Below are 9,910 nucleotides of genomic sequence, written 5' to 3' on the forward strand. Positions count from 1 at the left end.
GGCCAATAAAGCATCTTCAGTCAGCGCTTCAGGATTATTAATCTAAAATATAATTCAAGGATATTAATGTTAGGACAATATCAATATGACTGAGCCAATTTTACATGATTCATCAACAAGTCATGATTACAAATATGTTAAGTAAAAGTTGCTCCTCAACTTTCATCTTTTCAATAGAACATGCCTAATTGTGAAAAGAATGAATGAAGTCTTACCAGGATGGTCCTAAAGAATCCCCAGTCACGCTCACGCAGCAAGACCAAAAGACCTCTGATAACAGTAGTCCATCATGAACTGACATCATGCAGTTCCTGCAAAGACAAAAATTAAGAAAAAAAAATCTAAATAATATATATATTTATATTTTAATTAATACTTTAATACATGACCCTAAACATACCTGCTCATCATAAACCTTCAAAACATTAGCCAGGGTATCTGCTGTCTTGTCAGTTTTGGATGCTGTTTGCCTTAAAATTGTCATCAAATGAAATAGGTGGTGGTGCGGTTGTCCAAAGAATTTGTGGGGAAAATTCTCATTTGTAACATGTTGGTACTCTGCAGCAAAAAAAAAAAAAACAAGAGAAAATTTCATAAAACAAACCCACACTACAAAATATATAATGCTAGAAAAAATATATTAATATTATCATTATGTTTCATTTGCTTATTTATTTTTTTACCTCAGATGAAAATCAGGTGTTGATAAGATCAGATGTTGATATCAGGATCTTCATATTGTAAACTGAACTCAAGGTCTAGTTGAAGTTTCACTTTCCTTGCTGCAAAAGTATCATTGCAAAATACACTGTAATATTTATTTTAACTGGATATGCCAGGCATAGTAGTACAAAATGAATATTTTACCCACCTTTTACATGCCTCCATATAAGAATCTTTCTGTAGTCAGCAACAACGGACCTTCAATTCTGTATGTATACAAAGTCACAGTGTCATTCAGCTGAGAGTGGAAGTAGTACAATTGCATGATGTCTAACGTCAACCCCCAAAACGGTTAGCAATAGAGCTGATCATCATGTTAGTTGCTTTGATTCGATGAACACGGATTTAACTTAAACAGTATTGAAATTTTGAAAACTGAATAGGACGACAAATAAATTTGAGGCCTGTTTTTAAAAGCTAGAAATAACAAAACTTACCTTATTGTCTAATGATGTAAAAATATATAGCCTAAAAAATATATATTTAAGATATAAATATAATTTTAAGCTGCAAAATTTGCACATCAGAAAAACTATTTCTTGTTTACCACGTCTGGATGATTAGAATATTTGTTTTGTTATTATTTTATTTATTAATTTTAATTACTTTGTATTACTGTGTTATAGATAGGCATACTTTGTTTTTAGGCTATATATATTCTCTCCAGAGTAAATATTTAAAAAATAGATTGGAAAAAAAACGTTTACCATACCTTTAACATATGTTTGATTAAATGACATTTAAAATCATTTAACTGATCGCATTGATCAGGTAATCATTGATATGCAGAGATGTCTTCTCGATCGCAGGGAAATAATCAGTGTTGATTAGTACTGGTGATTGAGGTAAAGTTAGTTTTATATTTACACATTCAGACTTTCTCCTTAATAATATAATATAATTTCAGAAAAGTAGTTTTTGCATATTCTAAACAGTAAAATCATATTAGCAGCCAATGACTTTCAAAGTACAACATTGTTCAGTCAAAAAAATTGTACATTAAGTGTAACGTTAATGTTGTTTTCATGTCATACTTGTATATGATTTCAGACCGAATACACAAAGTACCATGGTAAACGACATATGGAGAGAGTCACAAGTTGTTACTGGACGAATGTATGAATATAAAACCAACTTTACCTCAATGTGCTAGTGTGAGATGAAGCTCTGCTCTGTACCTGCTCAGGTGAGGAGCACAGCTTAAATGTTCTCCGTTAGGCTCTCGTGTATGGATCAGCATGCAACAAGCTGTGTGTGACAGACAGCTACGTTTTGAGGCTAAGTTTTTGCCCGTCATCAGAAAATACCGTTCAGTATTTAGGCGGAGATTATTTGAGTTATGATTATGCGCCTTTCGTTTCCGTAGTGCCTACAGATCGCGAAGATAATACCACATTCACAGTCCGGACAGAGTTCAGCGCAGTGCCATGACGTGCGGTTGTGTGAGCACGCGTCACCATGACAACCTAAACGCATGCTCGCGCCAAGATTTAAAAATATGTTAAACATTGAATCTGCCGATTTCAAATGTTTTTGTCCTTTTAACACTGTTAAAATTCTTAGTTAACACATTACAACTAACGCTAACGTTGCACTGATTCAAATTTTTTTTAAACAGTAATGTTAACGTTAGTTAGCAACAAGTGGGGCTAAACACGTTTTCTGTAATGCACGACATGTAAACGCATTCAGACAAACTCTACATTACATTGAACTGTTACTGTGATTATATTGATTAAAACATAAATTTAATATTTCTTGGATTTGTAAATAGTTTACTTACTGTAGTGTGAAGCGAAGCCGATCCGCCATCTTGAAAAAACGAATGAAGCACAAGAACGTACGTGACCCTGGATGACGTCACACGCAAAATCACTGGGCTGAAAGGTTTTGAGTTAATGAAACTTTAAAGAGACATTTTGTATAAATTAAACACAGCAAAATCGTTCACCTTACTTGAAAGATTTAATTTTTACAAACTCAAAAATAAGAAAAAGTTCTAAATACTCATCTAGGTTAATTAAGATTAACGAATTTTAATGATTTAAGTTAATACAACTCAGTTCAATTAATTAGTTACAGCATTAGGGTTTACAGTGTAGCGATAGAAGCTAAAGATGGAGACCAATTTGATTCTCCCTAGCACATCCTGAATGAATCCCAGACACCTTCTGATGAAGCAGCCCGCGGCGTGGAGCTGCGATCAGTCTCATCTTGCCCTGACTGGCCACATCGTCACCACCGTCCGGGATGAAGAGACTTTTTATTTCTGTCCAGGCCCTGTAACATAAAAGCAGATTTATATTTATATACAGCGTGGGAAATAAGTATTGAACATGTCATGTTTTTTTTTTCCTGGGAATAATATTTCTGAAGGAGCTGATGACATGGAATTGAACCAGATTTTGGTAAAAACCCAAACAAAACAAACATAAAACTAAACAAAGATAATCTGAAAAATTAGTTTAACAATAGAACGACACAAGAAGAAAGTACTGAACTGCTGAAATGTATTTAATACTTTATATAAAAGGCTTTTTTGGTCATGGCAGCTTAAAGACGCTTCTCATATGGAGAATGAAGTCACATGCATTGCTCAGGTGTGATTTCAACTGAGTGTAAAAACCTTGATGGTTCTGTGGGTCTCGTATATCAAATCTGATCTTTATTTTGTATTTTCAATTGGATTCAAGTGAAGTGATTGGCTAGGCCATTCTACAGCTTTATTTTCTTTCTCTGAAAGCATTTGAGAGTTTCGTTGGCTGAGTTTCGTTTGGATCATTGTCTTGCCGAAATGTCCAACCTGGTTTCATCATCATCATCCTTATAATGTAGATCAGAGGTGTCCAAAGTAAGGCCCGCGGGCCAAATTTGGCCCATGGTAACCTTTGGTTTGGCCAACCATCCCATCTGTAAAAATATCATGATCTAATCTTAGTTTATTTGTTTAATTGAGGAGCTACAAAAAATGAATATTTTTAGACAGGACCATGCACAATAGATAGAGGACAATGCACAAGACAACAGTGAGCAAATCAAGGCAAAAGCTGAAGCAGCTCGACTAGTGAATTCAGCATTGGACTCCATTTGGTTATAACTGGGATTATTTATGTTTTTACTATAATAAGTTCATCATAAAATATTAAAAAATATACTCCATCATTATTTAATATGTTTTAAAGCAAAGTTTTCTAGTTATTTTCAAATATTAGCCAATAAATTAGAAAATTTCCCATGGCAAATTTAATGTAATACGACCTATAACCCTCATTCAAGTTTAGTTTTTGTACCTTTATAAGAACAATTTTGGGCACCCCTGATGTAGATGCTGGACTTAAGCAGCTGATGTTCATTTACACTGAGGAAGAGCAGAGGGTTGCTGAAGAACTACTGAGAGATTTCTGCTGCTGTCTGGGCTTTTACTGCCTTTCTACACCTCTCTTTCTTCATGTGTTCAATACTTTTCCCTTTGTCATTTAATTTTATTACACAGAACTCTTAATCAGCTAACTAATTAGTTTTGTTTTCTTTGCATAAATGGATTTCTTTGGTTGTTACCAACATCCAGTGAAATCTTCAAGTCAACAGCACCTTTAGAAATATGTTTTCTGACAAAAACGGTGTCGTGTTCAATACTCATTTCCCCTGCCAAATCACCATCATGGATGCGTCACTGGAATTGCTCAGTCACACTTCAAGTGAGATCAAATTTTAATACTTGTTTAAACTCCTATCCCGACCGATTAGTCTTTTGCAGTCATTCTGTTACACTGAAAAGCTTTTATGATAAATCTAGCAAAGTTTTTTCTTCTTCTTCTTGGAAGAAGAGTGGAACGCTGCACGTGTGATGCTGACATGATCATGAGTGTTTGCAAAGAGATTATGAGCTAACACTGATATTCGCTGACGCTAAAGAGACTTTAGGAGAAGTTAAAAACGTGCTTTGGGATTTCTCGTCATGCAGAAGATCTCAGTGCAGATGACAAACTTGACGTTTAACAGTGATCGCTTTTGTTTGTGTATTTTTTTCTTCATGTTCCCCACATAAAATGTACCTTTAATAACTTGTAATATCTGAAATACTTTTTTCTTATGTCATTTTTTAGAAGTGTGTTAAAAAGTATGTTTTTTTTTTGTGATGAATAGCTTAATGTTCAGCATCATTACTTCAGTGTACGTATTTGTTGTTTAAAATATCTACTATTATTATTATTATTATTATTTTTATTTTTTTTATTGTGTATTTCTTAAATTGACTGATTTAATAATTTTTTGAATAAAAGCATCTTCCGTGTTTCCTCTAGGATTTTTTCCTGCTGTGGCGGCAGACCTTTTTTACACAGATCTACCATCTACCTGTGGCATTATTTTGTATGACAAATGTCGTGAGCGCAGTATTAGAAGTCGAGATCGCATTTATGTAATAGCCTTTGAGCATTTGGATCTCTTTGCTTGCGCGCCAATTTTTTCTGCTCGTGCACACACAACTTATTGCACACGCCCCCTCAAATATAAGCCACTTTAGGAGCGCGCAGATCTTCTTGTGCGCTCTCAAATAAAATGTTTTGAATGAGAAGCTGTAATGTAGCCATGGTGGGATGAATCTTGGCGTGGCGGCCCGCCATGGAGGAATGAATGTAGCGGAAACCATGAGCTTTAATAGACATTATTATTAAAATTTTTATTCTTGAAAATAACCAGCTTTTCTTACTTGACTTTTCTTTTATTAGGCGTTAGAGTAAAATCTAATTTTTATTTGATTCTATGAATGTCAGATCACATTTATTACCAAATTTCAAATTAAAGTTTTAATTATTTAAGCATTTTTTTTCCAAAAAAATTTATAAAATAAAAAAAACAATAAATAATAATAATAATAATAATAATGCATTTTCTTTAAAGGCACCTTTCTTGACACTCAAGGTCACCTCACAAGACAGCAAGGACAGTCAATTAATTACAAAATACTCGTTGAAGATAGATTCTGTAAGTTATTTTAAATTTATAACAAGTGCTGGTATTGCTGAATATCTCATGGCTATCAGCCAATCAGATTCGAGAACCAGACATAACTGTTGTGTGTGTGTGTGTGTGTGTATATATATATATATATATATATATATACATGACCAAATTTAAAATGTTAAGGTCCGTGCACACCGAGACGTTTTTTTGCTCGCGTTTTCTGTCGACGTTTAACGCCTTGTGAATAAATAAGAGCCGTCGTGCACATCAACGCGCAAAACGCCAGGCGTAAAAGCGTTATTTTTAAAGAAAAGCCTCATGCTCATTTTTTTTTTTGTTTTGACGCGCCACGTCAAAACCTTCTCCTCCAATCAGATGGGCACTTTTGTTCATGTGCATGGAGCTGCTGAAGTAAACAGTAAACAGCACTTGGAGGCGCTCAAGCGCAAAACTGCGAGCGTACATTGAAGAAGATGCCTAGAGACGATATGAACGTGGAGCTGCTTATTGCTCTGTGAACAATAAGACTTGAACCATGCATGCTTGTTCGAGTTACTAGTAACTTTAACAACAAGCATGTGAACTTCCTCTCTTCCTCTTCTTCTGTGTTAAGCCGGGTGTTAGAAGCTTAAAGTTGTGTAGCGCCATCTAACGCCAGTGAAAATCGCTTGAGTTTGAATTCGGAGAAACGTCTTGTAAAACGCCGACGATAAAAGCAAACGAAAAGTGTCCCGGTGTGTACGAGCCTTAAAATTGTTTAATATATGCCATAAATCTCACTGACCACAAACATTTGAACAGATATTTGATTGTTTTTCTGCAGAATCTGCCTCATAACCACCTTTGTAACCTCTGTGCTTTTGCCAGACTTCAGTCCCAGCCGTTCCTCTGACACATAATGCCAATAAGCACAAAAGCTGATCTCGTAACGTTAATTTAATCTGGTGTTGGACGGGTTGTCTGTGCCCACAGCTGTTGTGGCGGGCGATTAGGATTGGTGCCCGCGGACAGTGGCGTTAGCAGCAGCTAGTATGCTAAACCTCTGTCTCTGGCATGGAAAAGAGAAACACATGTAAAGCAGATGGCCGCTGCACTATGTCTGCTGTTGGTGCTAATCGGGTGCTAAATATCACTCCGTCTGCTCACTCAGCCTGATCACAGAACCTGTATTTGCTTGCTGTGTCGGCCTGTATTGGTATGGAGAAGTTAATTTCAGCTTGTTTTTACTACTACAATTGTTGTTGTTTTTAAACTGAATGCGTTATAGATTTTATTTTCATTTTTTCCCGAAAGTTGCTTTATTTATATATTGCCAAAATGATCAAATAGGTCATTTTGCTTATGTACTTAATTTACTCATAATTAATTAATATTCACTTTGCTTGTATGTATTTTTACTATTTTAAGTATTGTTGTTGTTGAGCATAGTATTATGTGAATTTAATAATTAATTAATTAATTAATTAATTTATTTATTTATTTATTTATCAACTTGTTAAATATATATAAACATATTTATTCTTTATTTAAAGGTGCTGTATGTAAGTTTTCAACTCTTGTAAAGCATACAGATATCGTAATATGTTTGCAAATATTTAAGAAACATGCTAAGTGAACACTCTTTTTTATCTGGAAAACAATGCTGTAAATGTGAGTTACGTGCAGGAATGCTATCATTGTTTTGGTTCTTTTAACCCGCCCAATGCCAGTTTAGCCTATTATATTTCAGCACCCCAGGTTGCCTTGATGGAAAACAGAGTATTTGATTCATTTAGTCATAAAGGCTTTCAGAACATGCGTCCGTGACCGAAAGGCAACCTCCGGTGGACAGTTGCAGCCTTAAAATGAGATGCAGGTTCAGAGTTCCACATAAGGTGGTTATTAATTAGCAAATAATATAAATATTACGAACGTAAATTGGGTTAGCAGGTTACGTTGTAACTCTGTGTCCTAACAGCACGCTACGTGATGAGATTTACAGTGATACGCAATTTGGCTGTTTGCACCAAACAAATCACGGCAGAAATTTAAATACAGCCATTCAGAAGCACAGAATAGTGCATATTAATACATATTAAACCTCTTTATTGTCATTAAATGTAGATGCTGAATCACTGATATGTGTTGGCTTGCACTGAAGTTCCATTTTAAACAGTTTATTTTGTTGTCAAGATCTGAGGTGAACTATCTGCTGCTGCTTTCAGTAGTTTGGCAATAAATATCATGTAAAATGGCATTCAAACTCACATTATTAGCATTTAAGACTGAATAAAGGAAAGAAAAAAAATAAAGAAAGAAAGAAAAAAAGAAACATTTAGAAAGTAAGAAAAAATAAAACAAGCAAAGATAGAATAAGAGAAAGAATGAATGAATGAATGAAGAAATACATAGATGGATAGATAGATAGACAGACAGACAGGCAGGCAGACAGACAGATAGATAGATTAAACAGTTTGAAAAAGTATAGATAGATAGATAGATAGATAGATAGATAGATAGATAGATAGATAGATAGATAGATAGATAGATAGATAGATACATAGATTCATAGATAGATACATAGATTCATAGATAGATACATAGATTCATAGATAGATACATAGATAGATAGATAGATAGATAATGATGGACAGACGGAAAGAAAGAAAGAATGAATGAATGATAGATGATGGATAGACAGACAGAAAGAATGAATGAATGAGAAAGAAAGAAAGAATTTATAAGATATATCCTTGGTTGTCCTCAAAAGGAGATTTTGTTGCATTTAGCAAAATTTTAGGGTCCAATTAATCTCCAGACTTTAACTAAGTACACCAACACACACACACACACACACACACACACACACACACACACTCACACATCTGTGGTTAGCACACAAAAGGTGTCTTTCCCAGTCTCCAGCTGAGCGGTCTGACAGAAATCCGTTTGCTAGCGTGATGGCGAGACAATACGACCTCCCTCATTTGCCACTTCACCAGTGTTTAATCGCTGATCTCCTGCGCAGAAAGAGTGATTGAAAGAAAGGCAGAAGAGAGAGAGAGAGATAAAGAGAGTCAGTGATTTCCCCACTGCCATTCTGAATGGAGTCTCCAGCGTCTCGTCTGACCTGCCGGTTATGAGGGCCGTGGGGAGATGTGATTGCCTCATTACCTCTGCTTCGCTCCTCTTCTGCATTTACAGCGTTTCTCTGCTCTTCTGTCTGCTCACAACACGCCATTCCTTCACTTCTGACCTGACACCGCCTGCTTTATGTGCTTTAAAGTAGTGTCAGATATACTCAGAGTAGTATAGAAGTGTCAGATATACATATTTAGAAAGAGCGAGTAGTATCAGATGTATATGCACTCAAAAAGTAGTTTTGCTTCTTGTTCAAAGTACTTATTTACTTTGACAGCATCCATGAATTTTTTGTAACTCTTGGAATTTTTACCGTGTGGCTACCTGCCACAAAACATGGTTCACAAGATGGCGGCAAACAATCAAAAACGCTAGCTGACAGAAACGAAACCGGCTGAGTGAAGCTGGAGTATCAACTAACCTGCGTATTATTCAATTGCAAGCTGACAGAAACGAAAACAGCTGATGGAGTATACACTAACATGCGCATTATTCAGACACAAGATGGCGCCAAACAGTCAAAACCACAAAGCTGACAGAAACGAAAACAGCTGATGGAGTATACACTAACCTGCCCAATATTCAGACACAAGATGGCGCCAAACAGTCAAAAACACAAAGCTGACAGAAACGAAAACAGCTGATGGAGTATATACTAACCTGCGCAATATTAAGACACAAGATGGCGCCAAACAGTCAAAAACACAAAGCTGATAGAAATGAAAACAGCTGATGGAGTATACACTAACCTGTACATTATTCAGTTACAAGATGGCGGCAAACAATCAAAAACGCAACGCTGACAGAAACGAAAACAACTCATGGAGTATACACTAACTATATACTAAAAGCTTCTTGTTACTTTTTTATATACTTTCTCTACTAACAACTATTAATTTATTTGCTAGCATTTCTGAACAGAAACGTATAAATATTAACATTTTAAATGAATGTTAAATAAAGTTTCAGTCGCTGGAAGAAGGGGGAAAATTACAGGATTTAGTCATTATTCAGTGACAAGATGGCACCAAACAGTCAAATCGCAAAGCTGACAGAAACGAAAACAGCTGATAGAGTATACACTAACCTGTGCATTATTCAG

At 35.4% G+C, this 9,910-nt stretch overlaps 1 long non-coding RNA gene across 1 annotated transcript; it reads right to left on the bottom strand.

The window, feature by feature from the left end:
- Positions 1-221: 221 nt before the first annotated feature.
- Positions 222-2,537, bottom strand: LOC130218780 (uncharacterized). Its single transcript, XR_008835992.1, has 5 exons — positions 2,507-2,537; positions 872-929; positions 684-782; positions 401-558; positions 222-311 (listed from the first exon to the last, which is right to left on the bottom strand). It is a non-coding gene; the product is annotated as an uncharacterized LOC130218780 (long non-coding RNA).
- Between the last annotated feature and the right edge of the window lie 7,373 nt (positions 2,538-9,910).

Source organism: Danio aesculapii, chromosome 24 (assembly GCF_903798145.1).
Source record: "Danio aesculapii chromosome 24, fDanAes4.1, whole genome shotgun sequence".
In the NCBI taxonomy this organism is placed as follows: Eukaryota; Metazoa; Chordata; class Actinopteri; order Cypriniformes; family Danionidae; genus Danio; species Danio aesculapii.